Here is an 18,603-nt window from a genome sequence, read left to right as displayed (position 1 = left end):
TTGTTTGGAGATTTTTAATGACTGTTTCAATCTCCTTACTGGTTATGGGTCTGTTCAGGCTTTCTATTTCTTCCTGGTTCAGTTGTGGTAGTTTATATGTTTCTAGGAATGCATCCATTTCTTCCAGATTGTCAAATTTATTGGCGTAGAGTTGCTCATAGTATGTTCTTATAATAGTTTATATTTCTTTGGTGTTAGTTGTGATCTCTCCTCTTTCATTCATGATTTTATTTACTTGGGTCCTTTCTCTTTTCTTTTTGATAAGTTGGGCCAGGGGTTTATCAATTTTATTAATTCTTTCAAAGAACCAGCTCCTAGTTTTGTTGATTTGTTCTATTGTTTTTTTGGTTTCTATTTCATTGATTTCTGCTCTGATCTTTATGATTTCTCTTCTCCTGCTGGGCTTAGGGTTTCTTTCTTGTTCTTTCTCCAGCTCCTTTAGGGGTAGGGTTAGGTTGTGTACCTGAGACCTTTCTTGTTTCTTGAGAAAGGCTTGTACCGCTATATATTTACCTCTCAGGACTGCCTTTGTTGTGTCCCACAGATTTTGAACCGTTGTATTTTCACTATCATTTGTTTCCATGATTTTTTTCAATTCTTCTTTAATTTCCCGGTTGACCCATTCATTCTTTAGAAGGATGCTGTTTAGTCTCCATGTATTTGGGTTCTTTCCAAACTTCCTCTTGTGGTTGAGTTCTAGCTTTAGAGCATTGTGGTCTGAAAATATGCAGGGAATGATCCCAATCTTTTGATACCGGTTGAGTCCTGATTTAGGACCGAGGATGTGATCTATTCTGGAGAATGTTCCATGTGCACTAGAGAAGAATGTGTATTCTGTTGCTTTGGGATGAAATGTTCTGAATATATCTGTGATGTCCATCTGGTCCAGTGTGTCGTTTAAGGCCTTTATTTCCTTGCTGATCTTTTGCTTGGATGACCTGTCCATTTCAGTGAGGGGAGTGTTAAAGTCCCCTACTATTATAGTATTATTGTTTATGTGTTTCTTTGATTTTGTTATTAATTGGTTTATATAGTTGGCTGCTCCCACGTTGGGGGCATAGATATTTAAAATTGTTAGATCTTCTTGTTGGACAGACCCTTTGAGTATGATATGTGTCCTTCCTCATCTCTTATTATAGTCTTTGGCTTAAAATCTAATTGATCTGATATAAGGATCGCCACTCCTGCTTTCTTCTGATGTCCATTAGCATGGTAAATTCTTTTCCACCCCCTCACTTTAAATCTGGAGGTGTCTTCGGGCTTAAAATGAGTTTCTTGGAGGCAACATATAGATGGGTTTTGTTTTTTTATCCATTCTGATACCCTGTGTCTTTTGACAGGGGCATTTAGCCCATTTACATTCCGGGTAACTATTGAGAGATATGAATTTAGTGCCATTGTATTGCCTGTAAGGTGACTGTTACTGTATATGGTCTCTGTTCCTTTCTGATCTACCACTTGTAGGCTCTCTCTTTGCTTAGAGGACCCCTTTCAATATTTCCTGTAGAGCTGGTTTGGTGTTTGCAAATTCTTTCAGTTTTTGTTTGTCCTGGAAGCTTTTAATCTCTCCTTCTATTTTCAATGATACCCTAGCTGGATATAGTATTCTTGGCTGCATGTTTTTCTCGTTTAGTGCTCTGAAAATATCATGCCAGCTCTTTCTGGCCTGCCAGGTCTCTGTGGATAAGTCAGCTGCCAATCTAATATTTTTACCATTGTATGTTACAGACTTCTTTTCCCTGGCTGCTTTCAGGATTTTCTCTTTGTCACTGAGACTTGTAAATTTTACTATTAGGTGACGGGGTGTGGGCCTATTCTTATTGATTTTGAGGGGCGTTCTCTGAACCTCCTGAATTTTGATGCTCGTTCCCTTTGTCATATTGGGGAAATTCTCCCCAATAATTCTCTCCAGTATACCTTCTGCTCCCCTCTCTCTTTCTTCTTTTTCTTCTGGAATCCCAATTATTCTAATGTTGTTTCGTCTTATGGTGTCACTTATCTCTCGAATTCTCCCCTCGTGGTCCAGTAGCTGTTTGTCCCTCTTTTGCTCAGCTTCTTTATTCTCTGTCATTTGGTCTTCTATATCACTAATTCTTTCTTCTGCCTCATTTATCCTAGCAGTGAGAGCCTCCATTTTTGATTGCACCTCATTAATAGCTTTTTTGATTTCAACTTGGTTAGATTTTATTTCTTTTATTTCTTTAGAAAGGGCTTTTATATCTCTCGAGAGGGTTTCTCTAATACCTTCCATGCCTTTTTCGAGCCCGGCTAGAACCTTGAGAATTGTCATTCTGAACTCTAGATCTGACATATTACCAATGTCTGTATTGATTAGGTCCCTAGCCTTCGGTACTGCCTCTTGTTCTTTTTTTTGTGTTGAATTTTTCCGTCTTGTCATTTTGTCCAGATAAGAGTATATGAAGGGGCAAGTAAAATACTAAAGGGGTGGCAACAACCCCAGAAAAAAAATGCTTTAACCAAAGTAGAAGAGATCCAGAATCGTGAGGGGGGAGAAAGGGGATAAAAAGAGGTTCAAAAAGGAAGAAAGAAAAAAAAAGAAAAAAGAAAAGAAAAAAAAAAAGAAAAGAATTAAAAAAAAGAAAACACCTAAGAAAAATGTAAAAAAGGAAAAATATATATATTAGATAAACTAGTAAAAAATCGTTAAAAAAGAAAAAGGTAACAGTTAAAAAAAAAAAATTAAGAAAAAATTTTTTCCCGAAGGCGATTAAAAAAAACAAAAAATGAAACAAAAAAAGAAAAAGAAAAAAAAAATTAAATTAACTGCAAGACTAAAAAAAAAATCACAGGGAAAAAGCCATGAGTTCCGTGCTTGGCTTTCTCCTTTTTTGGAATTCTGCTGCTCTCCTTGGTATTGAAACCGCACTCCTTGGTAGGTGAACTTGGTCTCGGCTGGATTTCTTGTTGATCTTCTGGGGGAAGGGCCTGTTGTAGTGATTCTCAAGTGTCTTTGCCCCAGGCGGAATTGCACCGCCCTTACCAGGGGCTGAGTAATCCGCTCGGGTTTGCTTTCAGGAGCTTTTGTTCCCTGAGCGCTTTCCGTAGAGTTCCGGAGGACGGGAATACAAATGGCGGCCTCCTGGTCTCCGGCCTGGAGGAGCCGAGAGCCCAGGGCCGCACTCCTCAGTGCGCCCTCAGAAAACAGCGCCCAGTTACTCCTGTCTGCCTGACCTCCAGCCGCGCTCCAAGCTCACCGAGCTGCGACCGGTTCAAGGTAACACCGAGCTGTGAGCTTACTGTCGGCTCTGTCTCTGTAGCCGGCTTTCCCGTTCCAATATCCGCAAGCTCTGCGACACTCAGACACCCCTGATCCTTCTGTGACCCTGCGGGACCTGAGGCCACGGTGACCCCGCATGGGCTTTGCCCCGGGTAGCATCTGGAGCGATGTCCCTCAGCGGAACAGACTTTTAAAAGTTCTGCTTTTGTGCGCGGTTGCTCCGCTGCTTGCCGGGAGCCCGCCCCTCCCCCCGGAGTCTATCTTCCCGTCGTTTTGGATTCACTTCTCCGTTGGTCCTACCTTTCAGAAAGTGGTTGTTTTTTGTTTCCAGAATTGCTGTTCTTCTCTTCGATCTGCCGATGGATTTTCAGGTGTTTGCAATCTTTAGATAAGCTATCTAGCTGATCTCCGGCTTGCTGAAGTAGTCTCAGCCTGCCCCTTCTCTGCCATCTTGACTCCTCCCTCCTTCATCTCTTTTGCAAATGTTTTCTCCCAAGTCTGTGGTTCGTCTTCTTATTCTCTTGACAGAATCTTTTACAGAGCAGAAGTTTTTAATTTTAATGAGGTGCAACTTCTCAATTATAAGGCTATGGTTGTGATTTCGGTGCTATATCTAAAAAGTCCTTGCCATACCCAAGGTTATTTAGATTTTCTCCTGTGTTAGCTTCTAGTTTTATAGTTTTGCATTTTACACTGAGATCTGTGATCCATGTCAAGTTAATTGGTGAGGGGCATAACGTCTGTGTTTACATACATATTTCTGATCGTTCCAGCACGGTTCATTGAAACGACTTTTTCCCTGCATTGTATTGTCTTTGCCACTTTGTCAAAGATAGCTGACTATATTTATGTGGGTCCATTTTTGGACTATTTATTCTGTACCATTGATCAATTTGTCTATTCTTTTTTTTTTTAATTTTTTATTTTTTATAAACATATGTTTTTATCCCCAGGGGTTCAGGTCTGTGAATCACCAGGTTTACACACTTCACAGCACTCACCAAAGCACATACCCTCCCCAATGTCCATAATCCCACCCCCTTCTCCCAAACCCCCTCCCCCCAGCAACCCTCAGTTTGTTTTGTGAGATTAAGAGTCACTTACGGTTTGTCTCCCTCCTAATCCCATCTTGTTTCATTTATTCTTCTCCTACCCACTTAAGCCCCCATGTTGCATCACCACTTCCTCATATCAGGGAGATCATATGATAGTTGTCTTTCTCTGCTTGACTTATTTCGCTAAGCATGATATGCTCTAGTTCCATCCATGTTGTCGCAAATGGCAAGATTTCATTTCTTTTGATGGCTGCATAGTATTCCATTGTGTATATATACCACATCTTCTTGATCCATTCATCTGTTGATGGACATCTAGGTTCTTTCCATATTTTGGCTATTGTGGACATTGCTGCTATAAACATTCGGGTGCATGTGCCTCTTTGGATCACTACGTTTGTATCCTTAGGGTAAATACCCAATAGTGCAATTGCTGGGTCATAGGGCAGTTCTATTTTCAACACTTTGAGGAACCTCCATGCTGTTTTCCAGAGTGGCTGCACCAGCTTGCATTCCCACCAACAGTGTAGGAGGGTTCCCCTTTTTCCGCATCCTCGCCAGCATCTGTCATTTCCTGACTTGATGATTTTAGCCATTCTGACTGGTGTGAGGTGATATCTCATTGTGGTTTTGATTTGTATTTCCCTGATGCCGAGTGATATGGAGCACTTTTTCATGTGTCTGTTGGCCATCTGGATGTCTTCTTTGCAGAAATGTCTGTTCATGTCCTCTGCCCATTTCTTGATTGGATTATTTGTTCTTTGGGTGTTGAGTTTGCTAAGTTCTTTATAGATTCTGGACACTAGTCCTTTATCTGATATGTCGTTTGCAAATATCTTCTCCCATTCTGTCAGTTGTCTTTTGATTTTGTTAACTGTTTCCTTTGCTGTGCAAAAGCTTTTGATCTTGATGAAATCCCAATAGTTCATTTTTGCCCTTGCTTCCCTTGCCTTTTGCGTTGTTCCTAGGAAGATGTTGCTGCGGCAGAGGTCAAAGAGGTTGCTGTCTGTGTTCTCCTCAAGGATTTTGATGGATTCCTTTCGCACATTGAGGTCCTTCATCCATTTTGAGTCTATTTTTGTGTGTGGTGTAAGGAAATGGTCCAATTTCATTTTTCTGCTTGTGGCTGTCCAATTTTCCCAGCACCATTTATTGAAGAGGCTGTCATTTTTCCATTGGACATTCTTTCCTGCTTTGTCGAAGATTAGTTGACCATAGATTTGAGGGTCTATTTCTGGGCTCTCTATTCTGTTCCATTGATCTATGTGTCTGTTCTTGTGCCAGTACCATGCTGTCTTGATGACGACAGCTTTGTAATAGAGCTTGAAGTCCGGAATTGTGATGCCACCAACTTTGGCTTTCTTTTTCAATATCCCTTTGGCTATTCGAGGTCTTTCTGGTTCCATATAAATTTTAGCATTATTTGTTCCATTTCTTTGAAAAAGATGGATGGTACTTTGATAGGAATTGCATTAAATGTGTAGATTGCTTTAGGTAGCATAGACATTTTCACAATATTTATTATTCCAATCCAGGAGCATGGAACATTTTTCCATTTCTTTGTGTCTTCCTCAATTTCTTTCATGAGTACTTTATAGTTTTCTGAGTATAGATTCTGTGCCTCTTTGGTTAGGTTTATTCCTAGGTATCTTATGGTTTTGGGTGCAATTGTAAATGGGATTGACTCCTTAATTTCTCTTTCTTCTGTCTTGCTGTTGGTGTAGAGGAATGCAACTGATTTCTGTGCATTGATTTTATATCCTGACACTTTACTGAATTCCTGTATAAGTTCTAGCAGTTTTGGAGTGGAGTCTTTTGGGTTTTCCAAATATAGTATCATATCATCTGTGAAGAGTGATAATTTGACTTCTTCTTTGCCGATTTGGATGCCTTTAATTTGCTTTTCTTGTCTGATTGCTGAGGCTAGGACCTCTAGTACTATGTTGATTAGCAGTGGTGATAATGGACATCCCTGCCATGTTCCTGACCTTAGCAGAAAAGCTTTCAGTTTTTCTCCATTGAGAATGATATTTGCGGTGGGTTTTTCATAGATGGCTTTGATGATATTGAGGTATGTGCCCTCTATCCCTACACTTTGAAGAGTTTTGATCAGGAAGGGATGCTGTACTTTGTCAAATGCTTTTTCAGCATCTATAGAGAGTATCATATGGTTCTTGTTCTTTCTTTTATTGATGTGTTCTATCACATTGACTGATTTGCGGATATTGAACCAACCTTGCAGCCCTGCAATAAATCCCACTTAGTCGTGGTGAATAATCTTTTTAATGTACTGTTGAATCCTATTGGCTAGTATTTTGTTGAGTATTTTTGCATCGGTGTTCATCAAGGATATCGGTCTATAGCTCTCTTTTTTGGTGGGATCCTTGTCTGGTTTTGGGATTAAGGTGATGCTGGCCTCATAAAATGAGTTTGGAAGTTTTCCTTCCATTTCTATTTTTTGGGACAGTTTCAGGAGAATAGGAATTAGTTCTTCTTTAAATGTTTGGTAGAATTCCCCCGGGAGCCGTCTGGCCCTGGGCTTTTGTTTGTTTGGAGATTTTTAATGACTGTTTCAATCTCCTTACTGGTTATGGGTCTGTTCAGGCTTTCTATTTCTTCCTGGTTCAGTTGTGGTAGTTTATATGTTTCTAGGAATGCATCCATTTCTTCCAGATTGTCAAATTTATTGGCGTAGAGTTGCTCATAGTATGTTCTTATAATAGTTTGTATTTCTTTGGTGTTAGTTGTGATCTCTCCTCTTTCATTCATGATTTTATTTATTTGGGTCCTTTCTCTTTTCTTTTTGATAAGTCGGGCCAGGGGTTTATCAATTTTATTAATTCTTTCAAAGAACCAGCTCCTAGTTTCGTTGATTTGTTCTATTGTTTTTTTGGTTTCTATTTCATTGATTTCTGCTCTGATCTTTATGATTTCTCTTCTCCTGCTGGGCTTAGGGTTTCTTTCTTGTTCTTTCTCCAGCTCCTTTAGGTGTAGGGTTAGGTTGTGTACCTGAGACCTTTCTTGTTTCTTGAGAAAGGCTTGTACCGCTATATATTTACCTCTCAGGACTGCCTTTGTTGTGTCCCACAGATTTTGAACCGTTGTATTTTCACTATCATTTGTTTCCATGATTTTTTTCAATTCTTCTTTAATTTCCCGGTTGACCCATTCATTCTTTAGAAGGATGCTGTTTAGTCTCCATGTATTTGGGTTCTTTCCAAACTTCCTCTTGTGGTTGAGTTCTAGCTTTAGAGCATTGTGGTCTGAAAATATGCAGGGAATGATCCCAATCTTTTGATACCGGTTGAGTCCTGATTTAGGACCGAGGATGTGATCTATTCTGGAGAATGTTCCATGTGCACTAGAGAAGAATGTGTATTCTGTTGCTTTGGGATGAAATGTTCTGAATATATCTGTGATGTCCATCTGGTCCAGTGTGTCGTTTAAGGCCTTTATTTCCTTGCTGATCTTTTGCTTGGATGACCTGTCCATTTCAGTGAGGGGAGTGTTAAAGTCCCCTACTATTATAGTATTATTGTTGATGTGTTTCTTTGATTTTGTTATTAATTGGTTTATATAGTTGGCTGCTCCCACGTTGGGGGCATAGATATTTAAAATTGTTAGATCTTCTTGTTGGACAGACCCTTTGAGTATGATATAGTGTCCTTCCTCATCTCTTATTATAGTCTTTGGCTTAAAATCTAATTGATCTGATATAAGGATCGCCACTCCTGCTTTCTTCTGATGTCCATTAGCATGGTAAATTCTTTTCCACCCCCTCACTTTAAATCTGGAGGTGTCTTCGGGCTTAAAATGAGTTTCTTGGAGGCAACATATAGATGGGTTTTGTTTTTTTATCCATTCTGATACCCTGTGTCTTTTGACAGGGGCATTTAGCCCATTAACATTCAGGGTAACTATTGAGAGATATGAATTTAGTGCCATTGTATTGCCTGTAAGGTGACTGTTACTGTATATGGTCTCTGTTCCTTTCTGATCTACCACTTGTAGGCTCTCTCTTTGCTTAGAGGACCCCTTTCAATATTTCCTGTAGAGCTGGTTTGGTGTTTGCAAATTCTTTCAGTTTTTGTTTGTCCTGGAAGCTTTTAATCTCTCCTTCTATTTTCAATGATAGCCTAGCTGGATATAGTATTCTTGGCTGCATGTTTTTCTCGTTTAGTGCTCTGAAAATATCATGCCAGCTCTTTCTGGCCTGCCAGGTCTCTGTGGATAAGTCAGCTGCCAATCTAATATTTTTACCATTGTATGTTACAGACTTCTTTTCCCTGGCTGCTTTCAGGATTTTCTCTTTGTCACTGAGACTTGTAAATTTTACTATTAGGTGACGGGGTGTGGGCCTATTCTTATTGATTTTGAGGGGCGTTCTCTGAACCTCCTGAATTTTGATGCTCGTTCCCTTTGTCATATTGGGGAAATTCTCCCCAATAATTCTCTCCAGTATACCTTCTGCTCCCCTCTCTCTTTCTTCTTCTTCTTCTGGAATCCCAATTATTCTAATGTTGTTTCGTCTTATGGTGTCACTTATCTCTCGAATTCTCCCCTCGTGGTCCAGTAGCTGTTTGTCCCTCTTTTGCTCAGCTTCTTTATTCTCTGTCATTTGGTCTTCTATATCACTAATTCTTTCTTCTGCCTCATTTATCCTAGCAGTGAGAGCCTCCATTTTTGATTGCACCTCATTAATAGCTTTTTTGATTTCAACTTGGTTAGATTTTATTTCTTTTATTTCTTTAGAAAGGGCTTTTATATCTCTCGAGAGGGTTTCTCTAATACCTTCCATGCCTTTTTCGAGCCCGGCTAGAACCTTGAGAATTGTCATTCTGAACTCTAGATCTGACATATTACCAATGTCTGTATTGATTAGGTCCCTAGCCTTCGGTACTGCCTCTTGTTCTTTTTTTTGTGTTGAATTTTTCCGTCTTGTCATTTTGTCCAGATAAGAGTATATGAAGGGGCAAGTAAAATACTAAAAGGGTGGCAACAACCCCAGAAAAAAAATGCCTTAACCAAAGTAGAAGAGATCCAGAATCGTGAGGGGGGAGAAAGGGGATAAAAAGAGGTTCAAAAAGGAAGAAAGAAAAAAAAAGAAAAAAGAAAAGAAAAAAAAAGAAAAGAATTAAAAAAAAGAAAACACCTAAGAAAAATGTAAAAAAGGAAAAATATATATATTAGATAAACTAGTAAAAAATCGTTAAAAAAGAAAAAGGTAACAGTTAAAAAAAAAAATTAAGAAAAAATTTTTTCCCGAAGGCGATTAAAAAAAACAAAAAATGAAACAAAAAAAGAAAAAGAAAAAAAAAATTAAATTAACTGCAAGACTAAAAAAAAATCACAGGGAAAAAGCCATGAGTTCCGTGCTTGGCTTTCTCCTTTTTGGAATTCTGCTGCTCTCCTTGGTATTGAAACCGCACTCCTTGGTAGGTGAACTTGGTCTCGGCTGGATTTCTTGTTGATCTTCTGGGGGAAGGGCCTGTTGTAGTGATTCTCAAGTGTCTTTGCCCCAGGCGGAATTGCACCGCCCTTACCAGGGGCTGAGTAATCCGCTCGGGTTTGCTTTCAGGAGCTTTTGTTCCCTGAGCGCTTTCCGTAGAGTTCCGGAGGACGGGAATACAAATGGCGGCCTCCTGGTCTCCGGCCTGGAGGAGCCGAGAGCCCAGGGCCGCACTCCTCAGTGCGCCCTCAGAAAACAGCGCCCAGTTACTCCTGTCTGCCTGACCTCCAGCCGCGCTCCAAGCTCACCGAGCCTGCGACCGGTTCAAGGTAACACCGAGCTGTGAGCTTACTGTCGGCTCTGTCTCTGTAGCCGGCTTTCCCGTTCCAATACCCGCAAGCTCTGCGACACTCAGACACCCCTGATCCTTCTGTGACCCTGCGGGACCTGAGGCCACGGTGACCCCGCATGGGCTTTGCCCCGGGTAGCATCTGGAGCGATGTCCCTCAGCGGAACAGACTTTTAAAAGTCCTGCTTTTGTGCGCGGTTGCTCCGCTGCTTGCCGGGAGCCCGCCCCTCCCCCCGGAGTCTATCTTCCCGTCGTTTTGGATTCACTTCTCCGTTGGTCCTACCTTTCAGAAAGTGGTTGTTTTTTGTTTCCAGAATTGCTGTTCTTCTCTTCGATCTGCCGATGGATTTTCAGGTGTTTGCAATCTTTAGATAAGCTATCTAGCTGATCTCCGGCTTAGCTGAAGTAGTCTCAGCCTGCCCCTTCTCTGCCATCTTGACTCCTCCCTCCTTCATCTCTTTTGCAAATGTTTTCTCCCAAGTCTGTGGTTCGTCTTCTTATTCTCTTGACAGAATCTTTTACAGAGCAGAAGTTTTTAATTTTAATGAGGTGCAACTTCTCAATTATAAGGCTATGGTTGTGATTTCGGTGCTATATCTAAAAAGTCCTTGCCATACCCAAGGTTATTTAGATTTTCTCCTGTGTTAGCTTCTAGTTTTATAGTTTTGCATTTTACACTGAGATCTGTGATCCATGTCAAGTTAATTGGTGAGGGGCATAACGTCTGTGTTTACATACATATTTCTGATCGTTCCAGCACGGTTCATTGAAACGACTTTTTCCCTGCATTGTATTGTCTTTGCCACTTTGTCAAAGATAGCTGACTATATTTATGTGGGTCCATTTTTGGACTATTTATTCTGTACCATTGATCAATTTGTCTATTCTTTTTTTTTTAATTTTTTATTTTTTATAAACATATGTTTTTATCCCCAGGGGTTCAGGTCTGTGAATCACCAGGTTTACACACTTCACAGCACTCACCAAAGCACATACCCTCCCCAATGTCCATAATCCCACCCCCTTCTCCCAAACCCCCTCCCCCCAGCAACCCTCAGTTTGTTTTGTGAGATTAAGAGTCACTTATGGTTTGTCTCCCTCCTAATCCCATCTTGTTTCATTTATTCTTCTCCTACCCACTTAAGCCCCCATGTTGCATCACCACTTCCTCATATCAGGGAGATCATATGATAGTTGTCTTTCTCTGCTTGACTTATTTCGCTAAGCATGATATGCTCTAGTTCCATCCATGTTGTCGCAAATGGCAAGATTTCATTTCTTTTGATGGCTGCATAGTATTCCATTGTGTATATATACCACATCTTCTTGATCCATTCATCTGTTGATGGACATCTAGGTTCTTTCCATAGTTTGGCTATTGTGGACATTGCTGCTATAAACATTCGGGTACACGTGCCCCTTTGGGTCACTACGTTTGTATCTTTAGGGTAAATACCCAGTAGTGCAATTGCTGGGTCATAGGGCAGTTCTATTTTCAACATTTTGAGGAACCTCCATGCTGTTTTCCAGAGTGGCTGCACCAGCTTGCATTCCCACCAACAGTGTAGGAGGGTTCCCCATTTTCCGCATCCTCGCCAGCATCTGTCATTTCCTGACTTGTTGATTTTAGCCATTCTGACTGGTGTGAGGTGATATCTCATTGTGGTTTTGATTTGTATTTCCCTGATGCCGAGTGATATGGAGCACTTTTTCATGTGTCTGTTGGCCATCTGGATGTCTTCTTTGCAGAAATGTCTGTTCATGTCCTCTGCCCATTTCTTGATTGGATTATTTGTTCTTTGGGTGTTGAGTTTGCTAAGTTCTTTATAGATTCTGGACACTAGTCCTTTATCTGATATGTCGTTTGCAAATATCTTCTCCCATTCTGTCAGTTGTCTTTTGATTTTGTTAACTGTTTCCTTTGCTGTGCAAAAGCTTTTGATCTTGATGAAATCCCAATAGTTCATTTTTGCCCTTGCTTCCCTTGCCTTTGGCGTTGTTCCTAGGAAGATATTGCTGCGGCTGAGGTCGAAGAGGTTGCTGCCTGTGTTCTCCTCAAGGATTTTGATGGATTCCTTTCGCACACTGAGGTCCTTCATCCATTTTGAGTCTATTTTTGTGTGTGGTGTAAGGAAATGGTCCAATTTCATTTTTCTGCATGTGGCTGTCCAATTTTCCCAGCACCATTTATTGAAGAGGCTGTCTTTTTTCCATTGGACATTCTTTCCTGCTTTGTCGAAGTTTAGTTGACTGTAGAGTTGAGGGTCTATTTCTGGGCTCTCTATTCTGTTCCATTGATCTATGTGTCTGTTCTTGTGCCAGTAGCATGCTGTCTTGATGATGACAGCTTTGTCATAGAGCTGGAAGTCCGGAAATGTGATGCCACCAACGTTGGCTTTCTTTTTCAATATCCCTTTGGCTATTCGAGGTCTTTTCTGGTTCCATATACATTTTAGAATTATTTGTTCCATTTCTTTGAAAAAGATGGATGGTACTTTGATAGGAATTGCATTAAATGTGTAGATTGCTTTAGGTAGCATAGACATTTTCACAATATTTATTCTTCCAATCCAGGAGCATGGAACATTTTTCCATTTCTTTGTGTCTTCCTCAATTTCTTTCATGAGTACTTTATAGTTTTCTGAGTATAGATTCTGTGCCTCTTTGGTTAGGTTTATTCCTAGGTATCTTATGGTTTTGGGTGCAATTGTAAATGGGATTGACTCCTTAATTTCTCTTTCTTCTGTCTTGCTGTTGGTGTAGAGAAATGCAACTGATTTCTGTGCATTGATTTTATATCCTGACACTTTACTGAATTCCTGTATAAGTTCTAGCAGTTTTGGAGTGGAGTCTTTTGGGTTTTCCACATATAGTATCATATCATCTGCGAAGAGTGATAATTTGACTTCTTCTTTGCCAATTTGGATGCCTTTAATTTCCTTTTGTTGTCTGATTGCTGAGGCTAGGACCTCTAGTACTATGTTGATTAACAGTGGTGATAATGGACATCCCTGCCGTGTTCCTGACCTTAGCAGAAAAGCTTTCAGTTTTTCTCCATTGAGAATGATATTTGCGGTGGGTTTTTCATAGATGGCTTTGATGATATTGAGGTATGTGCCCTCTATCCCTACACTTTGAAGAGTTTTGATCAGGAAGGGATGCTGTACTTTGTCAAATGCTTTTTCAGCATCTATTGAGAGTATCCTATGGTTCTTGTTCTTTCTTTTATTGATGTGTTGTATCACATTGACTGATTTGCGGATGTTGAACCAACCTTGCAGCCCTGCAATAAATCCCACTTGGTCGTGGTGAATAATCCTTTTAATGTACTGTTAAATCCTATTGGCTAGTATTTTGTTGAGTATTTTCGCATCTGTGTTCATAACGGATATTGGTCTATAGCTCTCTTTTTTGATGGGATCCTTGTCTGGTTTTGGGATCAAGGTGATGGTGGCCTCATAAAATGAGTTTGGAAGTTTTCCTTCCATTTCTATTTTTTGGAACAGTTTCAGGAGAATAGGAATTAGTTCTTCTTTAAATGTTTGGTAGAATTCCCCCGGGAAGCCGTCTGGCCCTGGGCTTTTGTTTGGAGATTTTTAATGACTGTTTCAATCTCCTTACTGGTTATGGGTCTGTTCAGGCTTTCTATTTCTTCCTGGTTCAGTTGTGGTAGTTTATATGTTTCTAGGAATGCATCCATTTCTTCCAGATTGTCAAATTTATTGGCGTAGAGTTGCTCATAGTATGTTCTTATAATAGTTTATATTTCTTTGGTGTTAGTTGTGATCTCTCCTCTTTCATTCATGATTTTATTTACTTGGGTCCTTTCTCTTTTCTTTTTGATAAGTTGGGCCAGGCGTTTATCAATTTTATTAATTCTTTCAAAGAACCAGCTCCTAGTTTTGTTGATTTGTTCTATTGTTTTTTTGGTTTCTATTTCATTGATTTCTGCTCTGATCTTTATGATTTCTCTTCTCCTGCTGGGCTTAGGGTTTCTTTCTTGTTCTTTCTCCAGCTCCTTTAGGTGTAGGGTTAGGTTGTGTACCTGAGACCTTTCTTGTTTCTTGAGAAAGGCTTGTACCACTATATATTTACCTCTCAGGACTGCCTTTGTTGTGTCCCACAGATTTTGAACCGTTGTATTTTCACTATCATTTGTTTCCATGATTTTTTTCAATTCTTCTTTAATTTCCCGGTTGACCCATTCATTCTTTAGAAGGATGCTGTTTAGTCTCCATGTATTTGGGTTCTTTCCAAACTTCCTCTTGTGGTTGAGTTCTAGCTTTAGAGCATTGTGGTCTGAAAATATGCAGGGAATGATCCCAATCTTTTGATACCGGTTGAGTCCTGATTTAGGACCGAGGATGTGATCTATTCTGGAGAATGTTCCATGTGCACTAGAGAAGAATGTGTATTCTGTTGCTTTGGGATGAAATGTTCTGAATATATCTGTGATGTCCATCTGGTCGGTCCAGTGTGTCGTTTAAGGCCTTTATTTCCTTGCTGATCTTTAGCTTGGATGACCTGTCCATTTCAGTGAGGGGAGTATTAAAGTCCCCTACTATTATTGTATTATTGTTTATGTGTTTCTTTGATTTTGTTATTAATTGGTTTATATAGTTGGCTGCTCCCACGTTGGGGGCATAGATATTTAAAATTGTTAGATCTTCTTGTTGGACAGACCCTTTGAGTATGATATAGTGTCCTTCCTCATCTCTTATTATAGTCTTTGGCTTAAAATCTTATTGATCTGATATAAGGATTGCCACTCCTGCTTTCTTCTGATGTCCATTAGCATGGTAAATTCTTTTCCACCCCCTCACTTTAAATCTGGAGGTGTCTTCGGGCTTAAAATGAGTTTCTTGGAGGCAACATATAGATGGGTTTTGTTTTTTTATCCATTCTGATACCCTGTGTCTTTTGACAGGGGCATTTACATTAACATTAACATTCCGGGTAACTATTGAGAGATATGAATTTAGTGCCATTGTATTTCCTGTAAGGTGACTGTTACTGTATATGGTCTCTGTTCCTTTCTGATCTACCACTTGTAGGCTCTCTCTTTGCTTAGAGGACCCCTTTCAATATTTCCTGTAGAGCTGGTTTGGTGTTTGCAAATTCTTTCAGTTTTTGTTTGTCCTGGAAGCTTTTAATCTCTCCTTCTATTTTCAATGACAGCCTAGCTGGATATAGTATTCTTGGCTGCATGTTTTTCTCGTTTAGTGCTCTGAAAATATCATGCCAGCTCTTTCTGGCCTGCCAGGTCTCTGTGGATAAGTCAGCTGCCAATCTAATATTTTTACCATTGTATGTTACAGACTTCTTTTCCCGGGCTGCTTTCAGGATTTTCTCTTTGTCACTGAGACTTGTAAATTTTACTATTAGGTGACGGGGTGTGGGCCTATTCTTATTGATTTTGAGGGGCGTTCTCTGAACCTCCTGAATTTTGATGCTCGTTCCCTTTGTCATATTGGGGAAATTCTCCCCAATAATTCTCTCCAGTATACCTTCTGCTCCCCTCTCTCTTTCTTCTTCTTCTTCTGGAATCCCAATTATTCTAATGTTGTTTCATCTTATGGTGTCACTTATCTCTCGAATTCTCCCCTCGTGGTCCAGTAGCTGTTTGTCCCTCTTTTGCTCAGCTTCTTTATTCTCTGTCATTTGGTCTTCTATATCACTAATTCTTTCTTCTGCCTCATTTATCCTAGCAGTGAGAGCCTCCATTTTTGATTGCACCTCATTAATAGCTTTTTTGATGTCAACTTGGTTAGATTTTAGTTCTTTTATTTCTCCAGAAAGGGCTTTTATATCTCTCGAGAGGGTTTCTCTAATATCTTCCATGCCTTTTTCGAGCCCGGCTAGAACCTTGAGAATTGTCATTCTGAACTCTAGATCTGACGTATAATGTCTGTATTGATTAGGTCCCTAGCCTTCGGTACTGCCTCTTGTTCTTTTTTTTGTGTTGAATTTTTCCTTCTTGTCATTTTGTCCAGGTAAGAGTATATGAAGGAGCAAGGAAAATACTAAAAGGGTTGCAACAACCCCAAGAAAATATGCTTTAACCAAATAAGAAGAGATCCCAATCGTGAGGGGGGAGAAAGGGGATAAAAAGAGGTTCAAAAAGGAGGAAAGAAAAAAAAAAAAAGGAAAAAAAAAGAAAAGAAAAGAATTTAAAAAAAGAAAACAAATAAGAAAAATATAAAAAGAAAAAATATATATATTAGATAAACTAGTTAAAAAACGTTAAAAAAGAAAAAGGTAAAAGTTAAAAAAAAATTTAACCAGAAGGCGAGAAAAAAAACAAAAAATGAAAAAGAAAAAAATTAAATTAACTGCAAGACTAAAAAAAATCTCAGGGAAAAAGCCATGAGTTCCGTTCTTTGCTTTCTCCTCCTCTGGAATTCTGCTGCTCTCCTTGGTATTGAAACTGCACTCCTTGGTAGGTGAACTTGGTCTCGACTGGATTTTTTGTTGATCTTCTGGGGGAGGGTCCTGTTGTAGTGATTCTCAAGTGTCTTTGCCCCAGGCGGAATTGCACCGCCCTTATCAGGGGCCGGGGTGAGTAATCTGCTCGGGTTTGCTTTCAGGAGCTTTTGTTCCCTGAGCGCTTTCCGTAGAGTTCTGGAGGACGGGGAATACAAATGGCGGCCTCCTGGTCTCCGGCCTGGAGGAGCCGAGAGCCCAGGGCCCCACTCCTCATTGCGCCCTCAGAGAATAGCGCCCAGTTACTCCCGTCTGCCTGACCTCCAGCCGCGCTCCGAGCTCACCGAGCCTGCGACCGGTTCAAGGTAACACCGAGCTGTGAGCTTACTGTCGGCTCTGTCTCTGTAGCCGGCTTTCCTGTTCCAATACCCGCAAGCTCTGCAACACTCAGACACCCCCAATCCTTCTGTGACCCTGCGGGACCTGAGGCCACGCTGACCCCACGTGGGCTTCACCCCAGTTTAGCCTCTGGAGCGATGTCCCTCAGCGGAACAGACTTTTAAAAGTCCTGATTCTGTGCGCCTTTGCTCCGCCGCTTGCCGGGAGCCGGCCCCTCCCCCCGGGGTCTATCTTCCCGTCGCTTTGGATTCACTTCTCCACCGGTCCTACCTTTCAAAAAGTGGTTGTTTTTCTGTTTCCAGAATTGCTGTTCTTCTCTTCGATCTGCCGATGGATTTTCAGGTGTTTGCAATCTTTAGATAAGCTATCTAGCTGATCTCCGGCTAGCTGAAGTAGTCTCAGCCTGCTACTTCTCCGCCATCTTGACTCCTCCTACAATTTGTCTATTCTTGATTAATATGTCTTTATCCTAAACCTTGAAGTCAGATAGTTTCAATTCTCGCCATCCTGGGAATTTTGCCATTCCCAATACACTTTAGAATCAGTTTGTTAATATCCACAAAATAATCTGCTGGGACTTTGATTGGGATTGGGATTGGAATTGGATCTATGGAACAAGTTCAGAAAAATGAGAATTTTTTTTTTTTTTGGATATAACCTTTATTGAGCTTATCCACTGGAGTGGAAATAATGTCTGTACAAAACCAAATGTTTGTTACTATAACTTCTGCATCACAATTAAAATCCAAACAGTTTTTTAAAATCAAAACCCACTACTTCAGAATCAATAGCTTCTCTGAAGCCACAATAACACTTAAATATGGTTAAGACCCAAACGCAGAAATTTGGTTGGTTGGAAAGCTAATTAAACTTTCAACTTGCTCAAATAGAATTACAAAAAGGCAAAATTGTGTTTTTCACAGCAATACAGTCCTCGGAAATCACCAACGCTGGACAGCTGTTAAGAGTATTTAGAGTCCTGAGATAATAAGGAATCCAGGCATCCTTGAAACAGTCTTCCTTTGTCCTTTCTTCCTAATCAGAGATTTGTGGATGTGTGGAATGACACCACCACCAGCAACTGCAGCCTTGATGAAAGAGCCCAATTCTCGATCTCCACCAATAGCAAGCTACAAGTGAGGAGGAGTAATATGCTTTACCTTTAAGTCTTTTGATGCATTTACTGCCAATTCAAGTACCTCTGTGGTTCCTCTACTCCAGGATGGCTGCACTGTACATAGCAACAGCCGCGCCCACACATCCATAACTGGTTGTCCTAGTTTCAGGTGTCATTGAACGCGGCCCACCGGGAACTGCAAGCTGGCTCTCTGTGAGTGGGAAACCGCCTTTGTCGTGGCCTTTCCAGAGTCCTTCCCAGCCTTACCGCCAGCCATTTTGAATTCTGCTGAAGCTCAAACAAGCAAAGCTGAGAAAGAACTAGTCAGACAGCCAGCGAGATCCCACCGCCTACTCCTTCATCGCACCGCGATTCAAACTGCCGAAAAATGAGCATCTTGACAATTTTGAGTCTTTTTATCCACTGACATCTATTTATTTAGTTCTTTGATTTCTTCCATTGGAGTCTTGTAGTTTTCCTCATGTATAGATCTTGTACATGTTTTTTGGATCCATACCTTAGTGTTTTATTTTGGGGGTGCTAATGTAAATGATGTGGTTTTCAAAATAGTTT

The 18,603-nt window shown here is 40.4% G+C and overlaps 1 pseudogene; it reads right to left on the bottom strand.

The window, feature by feature from the left end:
• Nucleotides 1-7,033: 7,033 nt before the first annotated feature.
• On the bottom strand, nucleotides 7,034-18,395 carry LOC116570168 (annotated as a pseudogene).
• Between the last annotated feature and the right edge of the window lie 208 nt (nucleotides 18,396-18,603).

The sequence above is a fragment of the Mustela erminea genome, chromosome 1, assembly GCF_009829155.1.
Source record: "Mustela erminea isolate mMusErm1 chromosome 1, mMusErm1.Pri, whole genome shotgun sequence".
NCBI lineage: Eukaryota > Metazoa > Chordata > Mammalia > Carnivora > Mustelidae > Mustela > Mustela erminea.
This window is presented reverse-complemented; position numbering and strand designations above follow the sequence as displayed.